At 36.7% G+C, this 20422-nt stretch overlaps 1 pseudogene; it reads right to left on the bottom strand.

Moving 5' to 3' along the window:
* Window positions 1-217: 217 nt before the first annotated feature.
* On the bottom strand, window positions 218-4811 carry LOC131273523 (cap-specific mRNA (nucleoside-2'-O-)-methyltransferase 2-like; annotated as a pseudogene).
* Window positions 4812-20422: the final 15611 nt, after the last annotated feature.

Genomic DNA, 20422 nt, shown 5'->3' on the forward strand with positions numbered 1-20422 from the left:
TGAATTACACCACATGGAGGAACTCTATGCCTGTGGGCACACATATCCCAGAAGTCAGAACTAGCTTGTGGTTTTCTGGAATTTAAGAGGGTTTGATTGGTGCAAAAGTTGGCCTTTTCCTAAAATGAAACTGCTGAGGTTTTAAATTAATAGAGCAAAGGGATGAAGTAACGTTGGAAACTATATGAAGTCAAAGTAAATCCCAGAAGGGACATGTTCAATTCCATAACAGAAGGCTGCTGATGAGCTCTTCTCTCTCTCCTTGAATAATCAAATGCAAATGTCTTTAAGCAATGGCAATGTTCAAATCCCACAAAAAATCAAGTAGTGCCCCCTGAAGGAGCCCCTTCATTGGTAAAACTCTAAAACCTGATGGGGTGCTTCAGAGTTGAGCAAAGTGCTCAGCAATTCATTCACATTCTGCAGATACTGGAAAACTGGATTCAGAATGTCTTGATAAAACACATAGCAGGCCTGCACAACTCCTCAGGGGCTCAGAGGATATGGGATAAGAAAATATGATGCATTTAAAACATCTGTGAAGCATAAAAAATTAAACCAACCTTAAATCTTTTGAAACAAGAAAGTACAGGCAAAATCATAGCATCACCTGTATGAAGCTGCTATAATGAATGCAGAAGGCAGTCCAAAAATAACTTCTGGTAAACTGGGTCTCCATCAGGAAGAAATGAACAGTTTAAATTCATGAGTTCAGCTGATTCCAGGAATCAAACTGCCAATGGTATATGCACTTTGATACCATGGAGAACTGGCAAATCCACAAGCAGGCACTTACTTTGGCTATTGGGTCCTACAACCTGCTCATCCTGAAGGCCCTTGGTAAGGTTACCAAGTCAGGAAATACCAGTTCTTCAGAAAAAACAAACAAGCCTGATAACAAAGATACTGCTGCTTTGGCCTAAACAGGGATTCCAAATTCAGAGCTCCTCCTAATGACTTTTCAATTGCTTCATTGAGAGTCTTTAAAATTTCACCATCACAGAAAGGAAAATATTTTAATTTTGGCAGTTTCTTTTCCTCTAAAATATGCCATAAATGACACGATTGGGAGTTGACCCTTCCAAAAAAGAACTTTGCCCAGGATGATATTCAGTATGTTTTTCAGCAATCATTACAAATGTACCACACTTGTATATAAAGTTTCCTTTAGCCACCTTATTTTACCATGAAAGAGTTTCCAGCATCTTCCTTAATTATAGGTTTTAAAATATCTGTTCCTCTGCCCAAACCATTTTGCATTTGTACTACTACCAATATTAGAATTTTTTTACTAGCCAGTTATTTCTGAAAAGAGGTTTCAATGGACACTTTTGCATGCAGTATTGTACTGCACGTTTCCTTAAATTATTCAGTTTGCAAGTTTCTCATTTTCCATGCATTCAAACAGGCAAATGTTCACAGAAATAGTCTCTAGCTGATATTTGTGTAAGAACACAGCATACTTCACATCTTTTAAGAAAAGATTCAGGAATCACATGATGGGGAAAGAGAACTTTGCTGGTCATTTCAGTCCCAACATTCAGCATCAACTTAGATAACAGAAGATGGATGGCCTCCCAGCCCTTATAGTGGACACATAGCACATAGACTTTTGAGTTTCCTGCCTTGCTACTAGAAGGCTTGAAAACATGGAATTGGTCAAAGGACCAGTACAGCAAGTACATCAGGTTTATAAAACAATGTTCAAACAAAGTAAACCTTCAGAACAAAAGAACCACCAACAGCAAGAGTTGTCAGAGCAGTGCCAACTTCACAGTAATGCAAAGCAGAGATAAAGCTTGCACACCAGGGTTGAAACCCACATGATCTTAGTGTATAATTCACTTGATGTGTTGCTGAATATGATTGACAAATATCTTGTCAACTATTTTAGCATTTAAATTAGAAAGATTGGTCTGTAGTTCTCTTTTCTTATGGGGTCTCTATGTGGTTTTGGTATTAGTATAATATTGGCACCTTTGAATGAATTAGATAATGTTCTCTCCACTTCTATTTCCTGGAAGAGTTTATGTAGGATTGGTGTTACTTCTTTCTGGAATGATTGGTAGAATTCAATGAAGCCATCTGGCCCTGGTCTTTTTGGGGTTGCAATGTTTGTGATGACTAATTCATTCTTGCTACTTGTGATTATACTGTTGATTTTTTTTTCCTATTTCTTCTTTCATCAGTGTAGGCTGCTTGTGTGTTTCTTGAAATTTGTCCATTTCACCTAGGTTACCCATCTTGTTGGCATAAAATTTTTTAAAGTATCCTCTTATGTTACTCTATTTCTGTGTGATCAGTGGTTATATCCCTTCTCTTGTTTTGTTTTTTTTTTTTTTTGCATCTTTACTTTTTTTTCTTTATTACTCTAGCTAAGGTTTGTCAATTTTATTAATTTTGTGGAAGAACCAGCTTTTGGTTTTGCTAAATTTTTCCTCTATTTTTTTATTGTCCATTTCATTTAGTTCTACTCTAATTGTTCTTTCTTTCTTTCTGCTTGCTTTGGGATTAGTTTGTTATTCTTTTTCTAATTGTTCCAGATGTTCTGTAGATCAGCTAATTTTAGCTCTCTCTTCTTTTTTACTATAAGCATTTATGGCTATAAATTTCCCTCTCAGCACTGCTTTTGCTGCCTCCCATAAGTTTTGATACATTGTGTTCTCATTTTAATTCATTTCAATGTAGTTATTGATTTATTTTGCAATTTCCTTCTTGATCCACTGATTACCTGAGAGTGTTTACTTCCATATCTGAGTGCCTACTCTGGTTTTGTGCCCCTTATTAATTTCCAGCTTCATTCCTTTTTGGTAAGAGAAATTACTCTGCATAATTTTGATCTTTCTAAATTCATTGATACTTTTTCTGTAACCTAGCATGTAGTCTATCCTGGTGAATGATCCATATGCACTCCAGAATTGTAGTGTATGTCTATTAGTTCTAATTCCTCTAACATAATATTCAAGTTCTCTGTTTCTTTATTAAGCCTCTGCTTAGCTGTTCTGTCTAATGGTGAAAATGGTCCCCACTCTGATTGCAGAGGCATCTATTTTTCTCCTTAGCTTTGCCAGTGATTTCTAATTGTATTTTGGTTAGTTGCATAAATATTTTGATTGAACTTTCTTCTTTATATAGTGCCCCTTTTATTAATATATAGTGTCCTTCTTTCTCTCTTACAATAGTTTTGCATTTGAAATCTATTTTCTGAAATGTTACTAGAGCTACCCCTCCCATTTTCAATTATCTCAGAAGTCTAAGTTGTTGAATGTGTGAATCTTGGAAATATTGATCATTTCGATTTCTAGGAAAAATTATCCTGTTATTAATTTCATTGGAGAAAAGCCACTGATGTCTTTTGGTGCAACATTAGCTATATCTAAGATTTATCAGTTGTACAGTGTAAATTTTGAAGAGTCATGACTGAATTTTAAAATGAAATGCTGTCAGCCTACTAAAGCTGTTATAATATTGAGGGTATCTATGCCTTCAGAATGAACATGGGTCTGTATAACACAGTGACCCCTACAATGGATGATGGTGTGTGGTTAACAGAAAAAATATGAGAACAATCTATCATACACCATCAAAAATAGACAATTAAAGTACATGATGTTAATAATAGGGAAAAATAAACCAATTGTAAGTTATTGAATATAGTTAGTCATAATATTTTGATGATGTTCTTTCATCATTTGTAACAAATGTTCCACAGTAATGCAAGATGTTGGTGTGGGGCGATGTATGGGAATCCTGTATAATACCCATGATTGTTTTGTAAAACTCGCAACTTCTCTAATAAAGCAGAACAAAGCAAAACAAAGCAATTGTATTAATCAAGTATTTCAAAACAAAAGAAATGAAATACTTTAAAAAATCTAATGCACAATATTTACTTTATGATCATAATAGAATTGACTTTTATTCACATTTTTATATTTAATAATTCACACTATTCTCTCAATTTTCACTTCACTCTGGTCACCTTTATTCCTTCTTCAAACCTTTCCACACCTATGATCTTTGAATCAATATTCATCAAATGTTTGATCAATATTCAGTGTCCCATGCTCTACCAAAGGTGAATATAGTATATATCTTTTCTCTCCTTGGAGGGAATGAACTCTCTGATAGGACATTGAAGGTTCTGTTATACAGTTTATTCAGATTTTTCTCATTGTCAGGATGGAATTAGTTCTTTTGTGATGTTCAACCTCCTACACAGAAGCAGAAATTTAAGTATCACTTTCATATCTGCACCAATTCAAATTTTTGCTTTTATATTATTTCTAACCATTTTTTTTCTTTAATTTTACCCTCTCTTTTTAAAAATTTATTTTGTTTCAACAAATACTGCTTTATTATTTTACCTTTGCCTTAATAACAAAACATATGCTGTCTCCATGCTAGTGCTGTCTCCATGGCTATGCTTGCCACCTAAGGAATGCGGTAATTAAGAGTTCCTGGCAAATGGGATGAAGCTGTTAAAGGCTGAAAGAAAAGAGGAGCACATACCTTTTGTAGTGAATAGAACACTTAGACTTTATAACTTGAGATAAGATTTTTTAAAATTCCTTAGACTGTGGGTAATGCTGCTTGATGTCATGTAGGCTAAGTGTTCCTGCTTATTGGCATGTAGGCTACGTGTTCTTGCTTATTGGCATGTAGGCTATGTGTTCCTGCTTGTTGTCATGTACACTGGGGTATATAGAGAGCCCCTTGTAAACAGTAAAGTTGTCTGAGAAGTTATTACTCACAGACCCCCTGATCCCAGCTCTCTCACTTGTTCCTTCCCCTTTTTCTCTTTCTTTCATTCCCGATACCCTTCAGGTCCAAATCTCCAATATCTGGCACCCACCATGGGGCCCAAAGAAGTTAGTGAGTCTTCCAAATCAGTATCAGGAACCGCGGAAAAGACCTCATGGAGGGTCGCGTGGTGTCCAAAGCAGTGTGACTCGAGTCTTCTTTTAGGTAAGTAACATTTTCCACAAAGTCATCAGGATAATGGGTAATCAAACTGGATGTGTGGAAGAACATTTGCAAGTGTTAAAAACCTTACTGAAAGCTAGTGGGGTGCCTGTAAAAAGTTGTGAGTTAAAAGAACTGTTTGCTTTAATACAAAAGCATTGTGGTTGTTTTCAGCCTCGGGGACATAATGTCTTAAATTCAAAACAGTGGAAACGTGTAACAAAGGCTTTACGAAGAGCATATCAGAAAGGGGAATCCATTCCTTTATCTGCGTGGGCTTTGTGCCAGCAAATTGCTGCCACCTTAGATCCTTTACAATCAGATGAAGATGAGGAAGAATAAATTATTCTATTTTCAAAACCCACAGACAAAAAGAAAATGGAGGGCCATTTGAAAGAACTAAATTCTGAACCAAAAGATGGAGGAGAATCTCCTGGCTTTATGCCTAATCCCAGTACTAATCCTTTTATAGATAAAAAGGCAACTGTCTGCTCTAATGAAATATCCAATCTCCATATATCTCGTCCAGGTGCTTATCCTAGCTTATATCCAGTGCAACCTACTGCACCTGATGAGCCGCTGCTTGTGGCTGCCCCAACCTCAGCCCCTGGAATTTTTTCAGATATGGCAGACACTATACCCTGTGTTAAAAAGATAGTTGTTTCCAACCCCACTCCTCAAACACCCTTGATGTGCTGTTTATTGCAAGTATCTTGACAAGGGAATCTGGAGGTCGTGCAATTTTTATCAGCTTTTCTGGTTATATCACGACCAATTCCATCAGATGCTAATAATCCTCAGGGAGGTGCTGAGTTCCATCATGAACCAATACCTTTTAAACTACTGAGAGATTTAAAACAGGCTTGCGTGCAGTATGGGGTTAAATCTCCATATACGTTTGGCTTAGTTCAGGGCATGGCTCAGGCAGATAGATTGATTCCTTGGGACTGGGAAATGTTAGCCCGTACTGTTCTTAGCCCTGCTGAATTTCTGCAATTTAAAACTTGGTGGACTGATGAGGCTAATATGACTGCATGGCGAGATGCTAGTCAAGACCCTCCGGTGCTTATATTGGCAGAACAGCTATTAGGAATAGGAGCTTGGACAGGAGTGGGCAGACAAATGCAGTATGATCATGTAGCAATAGTTCAAGTTAGAATGTCCTGCTTAGCAGCTTGGAGAAAAATTTCAGCCCCTGGGAAACCTGTACAATCCTTTGCTAAAGTTATACAAGGAGTAAATGAGCCATATGTGGAAGGGTAAGGCCACATTGGGAAAATAGGAATAGAACTACATTAGGAAATAGGAATTGCAAGTGCCTTCAGATAAATAAGTAACTTAGAGCTGCTTGTAAAAAAAAGTGTAAACAATTTAGGGCTGCACTTAAGAGGAGTACCAATAAATAACTTAGGGCTTAGGGCTGCTCACAAAAAAAGGGCTTTTAAAAGAAAAAAAATAGATATGCTATCTTCAGCTAACCGCGGTGTTCTGCTTCTGTGCCTGCTTGCTTGCTAACCCCCCCCCTTCCTAAAGGACTACAAAAACACCTCTTCCCTGAGACTCGAGGCTGTTCTCTCCTCTGTGTAGGATGAGGCAGTTGCCATGTGGCTAATAAAGCTCTCAATTGAAACTCTATTCAAAGTCTGAGTCTGGTCAATATCCCTGGTCTATAACATTTGGAGGCCCCAGTGAGATTGATCAATAAGATCCCCCACTCCAGCGGAGTTGATCTCCTCAGACTCAGGGAGATGGGTACATTCTGGGGATGGACCGGTGGTCTAGGGGAAGGCCTCAGAGAGACGTTCCTCAGCCCCAGACGCCACTTGGCCCTGGAACTTGTCTCCACTTAAATTCTATCTGGAGAGCTTCAGGAGTTCCTGGGCCCAGGATCAGCAAATGGGACATCCCTCGGTGAGCCTGTTTCCTGGAAAACCTCTGCAGAGTCTGTGGAATGTGGGGAAATGGATCTGCTGGATGCAGCAAATAGATCCCACCCACTGGTCAGAGCAAGACGTTGCTCTTGACTTCAGTTCAGGTTGTCTGGTTTGTCTTTTCATCTGTCTTAATTGTTTGTCTTTTTGTATTTCTGTTCTGTGTAATTTGTGAAAAATTATGAGTCAGTTGTAAACTGTATGTTTCTGCTAATGTGTTGTAATTGTTTTGTGTTTGCCTGTTCAACGTCAGTGTATATTTTGATACCTCCAGATGGTGATATAAATTAATAAATAAAAATTTTTTTAAAAAGAGTTCTACTCAAATGGCCAAATATGAAATAAGTGCTTATATTAATACATAAGTTTGAATGTTAATGGGATTTCTACAATAACAAAAAATTGTAAGTCTTAACAAAATTACTATGTCTTCTCATAAAAAAATAGTTCTTGTCTAAATTGAAATGAATATTTTTCTTCACAGGATAAAATGAAGGATGTAAAACTTAAATGAATATTAAAGAAGGTAAAAGGTTCGTGGGAATGCTGACTGAAATTTAATGAGTTTTTTCTGGAAGAATGTGTTTTGTCCTAAAATAGGATGGCTGATTTTCATGAACTCTTGGAACTCAGATGCATGTGGCAAATTGTAGAAGGTATTGTAGTAACTTTAAGTAAGGGAATGTGTTCTGTGAAGGTAAAAGTAGTCTTAAAATTATAAATAATTATAAAAAGTTTAACAAAGCATTGTTTAAATGAAGGTATTTAAATGGCTAATTCCAAAAATCTTTATTAAACAAAACCTGAATTGATAATACTACTAATAAAAGGTAATTTTATAACAGGAAAACTTGTTAGTGGCCAGCCTGCCTTCCCAACTTGCTTCTAAAAGACTGTTTCTGGTATTACATGCTACTAAGTACTTAAAGTAAAGAAAAGTTCATTATTTTAACAAGCTTGTTTAGTGTTGATGGCAATTATATGTGGTAGAAAGTTTACCTGGTAACTTAGTATGTGGGATATATGAAATGTGTTTTTATTTTAAGGAAACAGGAGATGATTTTGTCCTAAGATAAAGTGATTGATTATTTGAAAGAGTAGAGTGTGGGACAAAACCTGAATGAATACTGAAAGTGTAGAAGATTTGTGGAAGAGAAATTCTTATGATTAAACTTGAGTAAGATTTGATGGTTCTGTCTATAAAGTTTTAAAAAGTTTACTATCAAATAATTTACTGATGCAAAGTTAAAACTGTTGCTCTTTCTCAAAGTCTCTCAAGTCATTAGTCTCTTTTAGTAAAAGTTTCCTGAGTAATCAATATACAAAGAAAGTATGTTTTATCCAAATAGCTTCTTGTGTTTTTAACCTCATCATTTCCTCAGTGTTTGAAGAAAAAAGGGTCTTATCTCTTTTAAGAGACCATAATGTTCTAAAAATCAAATCCTGAAAAGTAGCTTTTTGTTTCAAACTAACTGCAAGAAATTTGTTCCTTTACCTTAAAGGAAAAATTAAAGTAATTTCATTTAATATGTTATAAGTTCATTTAATATGTTATAAGCTGAATGAAAGGTGTTTAAAAGTGTTATAAAATTAATAGGTTTAAAAAATTAAATATGCAGTTATATATGTGAATAAATATTCTTGCTGCCCAAATTAAACTGAGCAAGATGAAAAGAATCTTATAAAAGTCTAATTATAAGAACTATTAAAAAAAGAGCCTCCTCTCTGCAAAAGTTTTAAGGGCAGAGCTAAGTGTGGCATATTGAATCTATCTACAAAGCTGAAGAATTAGAAATCAGTTTGCCCCATAATTTCCCAGTTTGAACCTTTTAACAGCCATAAAATAAAACTAATTAATAGTTCTGTTAACAAATTTCAGTAAGTAAATGTTGAAGATCTGGACCCGAAGGATATCAGGAATGAAAAAAAGATAAAACAGGGGAGGAAACAAACAAACAAAAAACTAACAAACTAAGATCAGGGGGTCTGCGAGTAATGACTTCTCAAACAACTTTATTTTCCACATGTGGCATTACATATACTCAAACTATAGAGATAACAAGCAGTATAACTACACATTAACAAGACTCATAAATTAAAGAACTCATCTCAAAGTACAAAGATTCAGTATTCCTTTCAAACTACTACGTGTGTTTACTCATATTTCTCCCTGCCTGGGACAGCTCTATCCTGTTAACTTGAAAAGCTTAATTGCTGCATTACTATGTTAAAAGTGTAGCCATGAAAACAGCACATCTTCCTTTGTGAGATCACCATGCCTCAGTTTCCAACAAGTAAAAAAGTCCATAAAAACTATGGGAAAATCTTTCTGGGATTATGATTAAACAAATTAAGTAATTATAATGTGTTTTAAAACCTCATAATCTGTATGCTTTTGAAAAGTATTCATTTTCATAACAAACAAAAAAATTTTAACTTCCTGTAAAGAAAAAAAGAACATTCTTTGCATAAACTATAATAATTTTGATTTTGTTTAGCTTGAGCATAATCTCCCTTGGTTTATGAAGTGCCCATTAAATAAATTGACATTGTATGTACAGTCTTTTGAGTAAGAGAAATTATAAGTTTATGTTAATAAAATTAAGCTAAAAAAAGATTATGGGTGTGCTCTCTTAAATAAATAAAGTAAATTTCTTTAGTTTGTAATTATAATTTAATAAGTTTATTGAAATATAAGGTAACTGGTCAGTGTGGTTATTGTCAATTATAAAAAGTTTGTAGAGCGTCTTCCAAGCTGAAAATGTTTAAATAATTATAATTCTAAAAGTCATTGTTAACTACAAACTTGGATTGATATTTGTTGCAAAGAATAACTTTGTGATAATAAAACCTGTCAAAGCCACACAAGGTGCATATTTAAATAAATAGAATAAAAAATTATCTTGATTCTATTAAGAATCATCTGTTTTCATTTTAACAATGAAAAATAGTGTTTTTTTCCCCTCTATTACTAAAGTAAAATACCTACTATTATCTTCATGGTAAAATTGTATAAGTAAACAGTCATTTGATATATGATGTGTTGCATTAAATTGTTTAAAATACATAAAAACAAGGAATAAACTTTAACATTGTCAAACTCTTTTGTGCATTCAATCCAGGCCTTGAATACATTATAGGTTTCCTCTTCATGTGAGTTATAGGCTAGGCTGGTCACTGACCCCTCAATTAGAAAGCTTTGCTATATCAGCCTCTGGTTTTGCTCCTGAAGTTGATGGAAAGCTCCTGCAGCAACCAATGATGACTTGGTATAGCCAAGTGTACAATGGATATTGCCCCCAGACTGGCACTGTTCCATAGTGCCAGAGAGCACTATGCACCAGGCTAGTAAAATACTGGAAACTCTCTCTAAAATCAACGATGCTGCAACTTGCTCACTGTGTAAAGATCTTGCTAAGTGGAGCCATGATACCAGAATACTGTAAGTAAAACTTAAGCACAGTTGGCACTATGGCCTGCTCCCATGGAAAGATAACATGTAAAGTATTATAAACCTGAAACTTAAACCTATTAATTGCAACTCTGAATCCTTATGCATTAAGTAATACATTAGTTAATATTAAATGCTGTACTTTTATCCTATACTAAATATATGCCTAATAATTATCACTCCCACAGCTAAAAACTAAAAAAAATTTCCAACTTAGTGTACTAATCCTGAATAAAACCAATTGCCAAATGGCAATTGGTGAATGCCAGTTCACCAAAAGCATCTAACAGAGCTCATGAGTGCCAATCATTAAACAGCTTAAAATGTATCTTCAAACAAAACTAAGTATTTCAATTTCTCTCTGAAAATAGATAACTTGGGAATATATATATATATATAGTTCCCACCAGCTTTTAAAAGGGGTGCCATCTTTATAAGCACCTAACATTGTCTACCTCTGTAATCCAATGTCCTCTTTTAAAAACGAGTATTCCAAAATTTTAATTAAGTTTGTTTCACTCAGAATAAACATCTTATTAACCATGTGAAAACATCCAACTTCATACAGAAAGCCAGATGTGTCTTCCTCCAGTTGAAATAAGAGTTTTACATCTTATTAAGCATGACTACAGTCCATGGCCAGCAGGAAGCAGTTACAGAAAAGAGATCATCTCCCTTCAGCACCCCTTTAAAATTAAAGGTGTAAACTCTTTAAAGGTAAAACAAAATTAATAGATGGATCTGGAGCCTGACTGGAAATCCACGTGAGCGCTGGTGGCCCCAGGATGACTGCAGGAGAGCCCCCACCCCGGGATTCTGCTGTCCAGAATAAAAACTTCTAAACTTCTGCTAACACCTGTAAACACTGTGCAACTATAAACCAGACAAATTCAGACAAATTCTGGGTGATGGTTGCCCCTCCGGGAACTTAGTTTGCCTGCATCTCAAGTCTAACCCCTTATATTCTCCCCAACTCCAACTTCTGTGTCCTAATAAATATAATCCCCCAGGTTTATTACTATCCAGGGCTTAAGGGCAAGAAGCTCTTTAACTTATTAGAAATACCAGAACCAGGTCACCAAATATATAAGAGGCCCCCTTTCTTGTTCTGCTGCTAGTGAGTCTAGGGGTAGCCAGCTCCGTCGCAATAAAATCAGCAGCCCTAGTGAAAAGGAACAATGACTTAAACACCCTGTCCTCCTTAGTTACCCAGGACATTAAAAACCTTAAATATCAAGCCATCTGGAACAAGCCTTACACTCCCTCCCTAAAGCAGTTCTCCAGAATAAGCAAAGATTAGATTTACTGTTCCTCCAGCATGAGGCCTATGTGTAACCCTAGGTGAAGCCTGCTGTTTTTATACTAACCATTCGAGAGTTATTAAAGAAAGCCTAGCCTTAGTTCGCAGGCATTAAAAGCATGCTGGGAAATGCCTGCCAACTAGTATCACAGCCTTTTTAACTAGTCCCCTTGGCTCACAACTCTCCTCACTGGTTTAGCAAGGCCCCTGTTTATCCCCCTTGTACTGCTTACCTGCAGCCCATATATAATCAGTAATTTTAAAAAATTAGTACAAAAAAAATTCCAAACTGTTAAACTTATAATTTTAAATGCCCCCTACCAGTTAGTGCCTACCCATGAAGAAATTCAAAGATTTGAATTACCATAAAGGAAAGGGAGAAATGTAAGGGTAAGGCCACATTGGGAAAATAGGAATAGAACTATATTAGGAAGTAGGAATTGTAAGTGCCTTCAGATAAATAAGTAACTTAGAGCTGCTTGTAAAAAAAAAAGTGTAAACAATTTAGGGCTGCACTCAAGAAGAGTACCAATAAATAACTTAGGGTTTAGGGCTGCTCACAAAAAAGGGCTTTTAAAAGAAAAAAAATAGATATGCTATCTTCAGCTAACTGCAGTGTTCTGCTTCTGTGCCTGCTTGCTTGCTAAACCCTCCCCTTCCTAAAGGACTATAAAAACACCTCTTCCCTGAGACTTGGGGCTGTTCTCTCCTCTGTGTAGGATGAGGCAGTCACTGTGCAGCTAATGAAGCTCTCAATTGAAACTCTATTCAGACTCTGAGTCTGGTCAATATCACTGGTCTATAACATATGTAGAGTTTGTAGCTAGACTATCAGATATTATTCAAAAAACTATAGAAATTCTGGATGCTAGAGACTTGATTTTATTAACTCTTGCATTCAATCAAGCAAATAGTGAATGCAAAAAAGCTATTAGACCCATTAAGACAGCGAGAGGGTCAATACAAGACTATATTAAAGCTTGCCAGGACATAGGTTCCACCGCCCACCAGATGGCAATACTAGCTGCGGCAATAAGGGGCAATCAGAGACCCCAGACTAAAAGAGGAAGTTGTTTTAAATGTGGGAAATCTGGTCATTTTCAAAGGGATTGCAGAGCAAATTTCGCTCAGCCACAAAATAATTGGGGAGGAAAACCCCCCTCTAAACTGTGCCCTATATGTCAAAAGGGCTTTCATTGGACTAATGAATACAAGTCTAGATTTCATAAAATTTGCTCTCCCATTTCACTGTTGGGAAACTGCTTTGAGGGCCTAGCTCAAGGCCCTCAAACAAACAATATGAGCCTACAGGAAAGATACCCAGTCACCAATGGCCAGCAGCATGCATTCCAGTTTCTAAATTAAGGGCTGCTACTCGAGGGAGTGTGGCTGTTGATTTAGCTTCTACAGAAACTAAACTTATTACTCCTGCTATGGGTATGCAAACATATTTATAAGTGTAAAAGACCCATTACCTCCTGAAACTGTTGGCTTAATTGTAGGTAGGAGTAGTTTAACTATGAAAGGACTGCTAGTACAAATTGGTATTATAGACAGTGAGTATAAGGAAGAAATTAAGGTTATGGTGCAAGCTGTTAATCAAGTACAAATTATTTTGGGGCAACCTATAGCTCAATTATTACTCCTGCCCTATTGCAAACCATGCACTCTTCCTTCTGCTAGAAATGGGGGATTTGGGTCTATGGGGAATGAAATTTATTGGCAAACTTTTGTAGGTGATAAGCCTGAAGTTACTATTATATTGATGGAAAAGTGTTTTGGGGATTAATAGAGACAGGAGCTGATGTGTCCATCATTGCTGAATGATATTGGCCTCAATCATGGATGTTACAAAAAGTCCCAACAGTCTTTACTGGCATTGGCACTATGACAGATATTTATCAGAGTACCTCTATTTTTGATGTATTAGGACCTGATGGGCAAAAATCTATGCTACAACTTTATGTGGCTGATGTTAGACTTAATTTATGGGGCCATGATTTACATAGTCAATGGGGAGCTTTTGTTCACATTCCTACATTAACTGAGCAGGCAAAAGCTTTATTTATGGATATGCAGTATAACCCTAACATATGTCAACAAGAGGATCATAGAGGACTTGGTTCTGTTACACTGAGACAGGATTCAGAGATGCAAAATATAACACAGGGGCCATTGCAATAAAGGGCATTACTATTCCCATAGCCTGGCTTACAGAAGCACCAGTGTGGGTTGATCAATGGCCCCTGCCTGTGGAAAAACTCAATGCCCTTCATAGTTTAGTAAAAGAACAATTATCACAGAAACATATTGAGCCCTCAAATAGTCCTTGGAATTCTCCAGTGTTTGTAATAAAAAAGAAATCTGGAAAATGGTGAATGGTAATTGATCTAAGAGGTGTTAATAAGGTTATGAGCCCTATGGGGGCACTACGACCAGGGATTCCACAGCCCTCTATGATTCCTAAGAATTGGTCTTTGATTATTATAGATTTGAAAGATTGTTTCTTTACTATTCCTTTGCATCCTTCTGATAAAGAGAAATTCACCTTTTTTGTTCCTGCTATAAATAATCAATCCCCTATGCAGAGATATCAGTGGTGTGTGTTGCCTCAGGGCATGATGAACAATCCTACCATGTGTCAATTATTCATTCATCAGCCTCTACAGGTGCTAAGAAAAAGGTTTCCAAAAGCTAAGATTATTCATTACATGGGTGATATATTATTTGCGCATTCTTCAGATGACAAGTTACAGCAATTGTTTCAGCATGCTGAAAAGGTGTTTCCTGAGTATGGGTTATAGATTGCCCCTGAAAAAGTTCAGCAGAACGCCCCCTATTGTTATCTAGGTATGCAATTGGCAAATGGATGCATACGCCCACAGAAAATACAACTGAGATGTGATAAATTAAAAACCTTAAATGACTTTCAAAAACCTCTGGGGGATATTAATTGAATTCATCCTACTCTAGGCATTCCTAACTACAGGTTGCAGCACCTATTTCAAACTTTAGAAGGAGACCCTGCCCTCTTAAGTCCGAAAAAATTAGCCTCAGAGGCAGAAAAGGAATTAAATCTCATTGAAGAACGAATTTCACAGGGACAATTGACTCAAATAGATCCTGACAAAACCATAGACTTGGTGATTTTTTTCTACCCAGCAATCTCCTATGGCCCTGTTCTGGCAAGATGGCATATTAGAATGGGTATTTATCCCCAATAATAAACAAAAAAGATTGCAAACATATTTACAAAAACTTATTTCTATTATTGCAACTTAAAGGAACTGATCCTGATAGAATAATATGCAGTCTGTCTAATGATGAAATTAAACATCTTTATGCTACAAATACATAATGGCAAGTTGCTATTAGTGATTTTCAGGGAATTATTGGTAACCATTACCCCACTTCTAAGCTGTTAACATTCTTACAGAGAACAGCTTGGATTTTACCAAAAATAGTTAAGTCATTTCCAATTGAAAATGCACTTACTATTTTCACAGACAGTAGTAGCAATGGTAAAGAGGCTATGTACTCCTTTTACAGAAAAGGTTTGGCAAACACCACATACTTCTGCACAATGTACAGAATTATCAGCTCTTCTCATGGTCCTACAAACTTTTAAAGAGCCTCTCAATATAACTGATGAGCTCTTTCAAATGTTCCTGCAATTGCAGGCACTCATTCATCAATGAGTAAATTCTCTGTACATTTGCCCATATTTGATCACATTCTGCTTTACCTGGCCCCTTATCCCCACAATGCGCAAGCAGATATTCTGGTAGGGTCTATATGTGATGCCACCAAATATCATGCTCTAACTCATATCAATACTAAGGGATTGTGACATAAATTTCCATCTTTAACAAAATTACAAGCACAAGATATTATAAAACATTGTTCTACCTGTGGCCCTCTCGTGTCAGCACCATTTGATAAAGGCCCTAATCCCTGAGGGCTGGCTCCAAATCAGATCTGGCAAATGGATGTCACACATGTCCAACTTTTGGTAAATTGCAATATGTTCATGTTTGTATTGATACTTATTCTCACTTTGTCTGGGCTACAGCACACAGTGGGGAAAGGTTTTGTCATGTTCATTCACATTTGTGGTCTGCCTTTGCAGTTATGGGATGCCATGCAGAAATCAAAACTGATAATGGCCCAGCTTATTCTGGCAAACAGTTTGCAACATTTTACTCTAAATATTCCATTGCTCATGTCACAGGAATTCCTTATAATTCCTCAGGTCAAGCCATAGTTGAACGGTCACATCATACCTTTAAGCAAATGTTATTAAAACAAAAAGAGGAAGATGATGGCATTATAGTACCAAAGGACCAATTGGCAAAAGCTTTATTCACTTTAAATTTCCTTGATGTATATGGTTCAATAACACCTGCTGAACAGCATTATGCATTGAATAAGAATAAAGAAAAGGTATTGTGTGACTCAGCTAAATATCAACCAATATATTGGAAAGAGGTAGTAATTAACACTTGGCAAAAGGGAAAGGTTAAAGTATGGGGGTGAGGATATGCTCTTGTCATTACAGAAGATGAGGAACAAATTTGGCTGCCAGCTCTATGGATTAAACCGTGGATAGAGAAGAAGGAAGAGAATTTTGACGATGATTTCTCTTCTTCTGGTCATTTTAATGGTAACTCTGGGTCATGCAGGTGAAAATCACACTTATTGGACATATATTCCTAATCCACCTATAGTACGTGCTCTAACATGGAGGGACCTATCATTTCCTGTATTTTTGAATAAAACACATGTGTTTCCTGGGACTATAGATGACAGACTACACTTAAAACCTGATGAAGAAGGGAAGGAAATATATAATCTTATCCTTCCTTTTGATAATAGATGATTATGTATTGGAAAAAGTTCCCCTTGCATGCAAACAAAAAATTGGACTCTGGTTACCATGAAAATTAATGGAACAAAATTATTAATAATTTTGTTTCCTTTATATAATTCTTTGGTAACTAAAAAGCAAAATTATAATTGTCCACCCCAAAAACCTGAAAAGAAAAAAGGATGGCAGGAATACCATATAGAAAGAAGATCTGTCATTTTTAATGATTCCTAGGGAATAGTGTGGGAAAGTGTTCCAATGGGGACCCCCAAAAATATAATGGCAGATTTATATGGTATGGACTTAACAACAAGGGTCAACAACTTAGTAATATGCAATATCCTTTTCCAGAACCTCTATTCTTGGGTGAACAAGTGGTATATATTAGCAATTTTTCTATTTGGAAATGTAAAGGAAGATGGTTACCAACCCCTTGTATTAATGACACCTATAATCTTAATATACATAAAAACTTGTGGAAAGTATTTCTTGGAATTGCCCCTACTTATGAATGGATTGGTAATTACAGTCAAATGGGTCAATATCTACAATTAAATCAAACCTATCAATTGAAAGCATGTGTCAGGGATCCTTTCATATTCATTACTGGAAAAGTAACCATAAAAGATAATGCTTTGTTTTATAAGAATGGTGCCTTGTATACATGTCTGTCAGAAAGTGTGTTGCAGGATGGAGACACCATCACAATAGCCAGAAGATGACGAGGTATATGGATTCCTGTCCAAATGAACCAAATATGGCAGTCATCACCTTAAAGTCAGCTATTACTCCACATGGTGCAAGAAATCATGAAATGGACAAAAAGATTTATTGGACTCCTAATAATTAGTATAATGGGACTAATCAGAATCATCTCAGCTGCTGCAACTGCTCCTGTCACCTTGCAGGAGACTGCTCAGACTCAACAATATGTGCATGATTGGCATAAAAATGCTAGTGATTTGTGGCATTGTTGCAGAATTTGAGAGAGGCTCAATTATTTGTGTATAGAGAGGCCAGGACTCAGGAATGATTTTGAGAAGGAAAAATGGTTTATTTACGGCCCGCTGGACTCGGGAGCTTTCTGTTTGAATCCTGAGCCCGGAACAAGATTTTCAAATGTCTTTTATACAGAGAGGAAAGGCCAAATGTTCCCTTTGTTTCAGTTCTCAATAGGCTTGAATTAGCATATCTGTCTTCCATATCTTAGGTAAGATTTTAGCATGGACTCCAGACATTCTAGATAAGCTTTTAACATATTTGGTTTGCATTTCCCCTGAATACTTAAAGTTTATAGACCTTGCATTGCTAAACTGTTTCCTGCTCACCAAGGGCAGGACTGCAATCTTTTTTCATCCCACACCCACAAGTCACAGATAGTTTAGGTTATCTCTGAAGAGACAGAGCCTGCCACCCATAGCCCACATCAGCATAGCCAAGAGCACATTGATCAACATTGATTAACATTGATTAAATAATTGGGTCAATGATTTAGAATCTGCTGTTTTGCATATTGGAGTTCAATTGTATAATTTAAATTTGTTAAGGGGATTGAAATGTGATTGGAATGAAAGCAACTTTTGTATTACTCCTCTTGCCTAAAATTCATCATACAGAATGGGGAAAAAATTAAGAATCATTTGCTAGGCCATAAAAGTAATATCTCTCTGGAAATAATGGAATTACAAAGAAAAAATATTAGAAATGTCTCAAAATCAAATTCATGTAGCCAATGATAAGGATATTTTCTCAGATATGACTTCACATATTACAAAATTTAACCCAGTTAATTGGTGGAAATCACAGCATTTCCTGTCAGCTTTAGGAATAGGGTTAATCATATTTGTTCTGTTGCTCGTGATTCTCGCCTGTGCCAGACAGTGCTTTTGAAGAAAATTGCAAAGTATAACAGCCATAGGACATGCAAATAATCTGGTGCTAGCAAAAGCACTTCAATAATTTTCCCAAGTCAAAGAGCTTGGCCGGTAGTCAGAGGAGGGCAACCTAAGACAGGCACGATCACCTCGACAAAAACAAAAAGGAGGAGATGTTGGAAAATGAGGCACAGTGGCCTCACAAGGAGAGACATGCTGTCTCCATGCTAGTGCTGTCTCCATGGCTATGCTTGCAACCTAAGGAATGTGGTAATTAAGAGTTCCTGGCAAATAGGATGAAGCTGTTAAAGGCGGAAAGAAAAGATGAGCACATACCTTTTGTAGTCAATAGAACACTTAGACTTTGTACCTTGAGATAAGATTTTTTAAATTCCTTAGACTATGGGTAATGCTGCTTGATGTCACATAGACTAGATGTTCCTGCTTGTTGTCACATACACTGGGGTATATAGAGAGCCCCTTGTAAACAATAAAGTTGTCTGTGGAGTTATCACTTGCAGACCCCCTGATCCCAGCTCTCTCACTCATTCCTTCCCCCCCTTTTCTCTTTCTTTCATTCCTGATACCCTTTGGGTCCAAATCAACAATAAGGTTATAAAAATACACAAAACTATACTTAAGAGGAATGCAGGAGTTTGATATGGTTTTGAATTCCAAAAATAGATATTGGATTATGTTTATAATCTGATCTGTACCTGGGCATTATTGAGTTATGATTAGGGCACCAAAGGGTGGGGACTCATAGATAAAAGGCCTGGCAAAGAGCAGATCTGAGGGGTTTTGATGTTGGAGTTTTGATTTTGGAGTTTGATGCTGAAGACTTAAGCTGGAGCTCCAGGAAGTAATCTCACAGAGGAAAGAAAGGAACCTTAGGAAGAAAGGAACCTTGAACCCAGAGTAAAACAAGCCCCAGGAATGTAGGAACCCAGAATGCCTGAACCCTCACGGACACCACCAGCCATCTTGCTCCAAATAGACTTTGGTGAAAGAAGTAACCTATGCTTTATGGTCTGCTTTCTGTAAGCTCCTACCCCAAATAAATACCCTTTTAAGAACCAACCTATTTCTGGTATTTTGCATCAGCACCCCTTTGGCTGACTAATACAAGGAGTTTCATAGATTTTTATAGGGAGTATTTTCCTTATAATTAGTACAATTTTTAAAAATAATTTCAGTCATGATTTATGTTTTAAGTTATTTGTAATAGACCAATGTGTTTCTAGTTTCCAATCACATGAGTGATTTGAAAATATTTTTTTTTTATTCTATAGGTAAAATTTTCATTTGGATTTTGTAAATCTTTTCCTTTAAAAGTTCTTGAGGTTTTCACTCTGAATTACCAAATTATTGCTATTCATAAATGTTTAATTTGCACTGTAAAATAATCTGCATTATGCAAATAGGATGAAATGTTTAACATCTGAGTATTATATGCACTGTTTATTTTTTCAGCTCTTCACTATTGTTTTTTTTTTTTTAAAGATTTATTTATTTATTTAATTTCCCCCCCTCCCCTGGTTGTCTGTTCTTGGTGTCTATTTGCTGCGTCTTGTTTCTTTGTCCGCTTCTGTTGTCGTCAGTGGCACGGGAAGTGTGGGCGGCGCCATTCCTGGGCAGGCTGCACTTTCTTTTCATGCTGGGCGGCTTTCCTCATGGGCACACTCCCTGTGCATGGGGCTCCCCCACACGGGGACACCCTTGCGTGGCTCGGCACTCCTTGCGCGCATCAGCACTGCACATGGCCAGCTCCATACGGGTCAAGGAGGCCCGGGGTTTGAACCGCGGACCTCCCATATGGTAGACGGATGCCCTAACCACTGGGCCAAAGTCCGTTTCCCCACTATTGTTATTATATTCTTTTAATTTTCTCCAGAAGTCTCAATAATGGTCCCCAGTATATCCATGAGTTAATGCTCAGAAACGGTGGATATCAACTTTTTTGGGAATAGGTTCAGCTATTGTGTCAACTTGGCCAGGTAATTGTACCCAGTTGTTTGGTCAAGCAAGCACTGG

This window comes from Dasypus novemcinctus, chromosome 15 (genome assembly GCF_030445035.2).
Source record: "Dasypus novemcinctus isolate mDasNov1 chromosome 15, mDasNov1.1.hap2, whole genome shotgun sequence".
Lineage (NCBI taxonomy): Eukaryota > Metazoa > Chordata > Mammalia > Cingulata > Dasypodidae > Dasypus > Dasypus novemcinctus.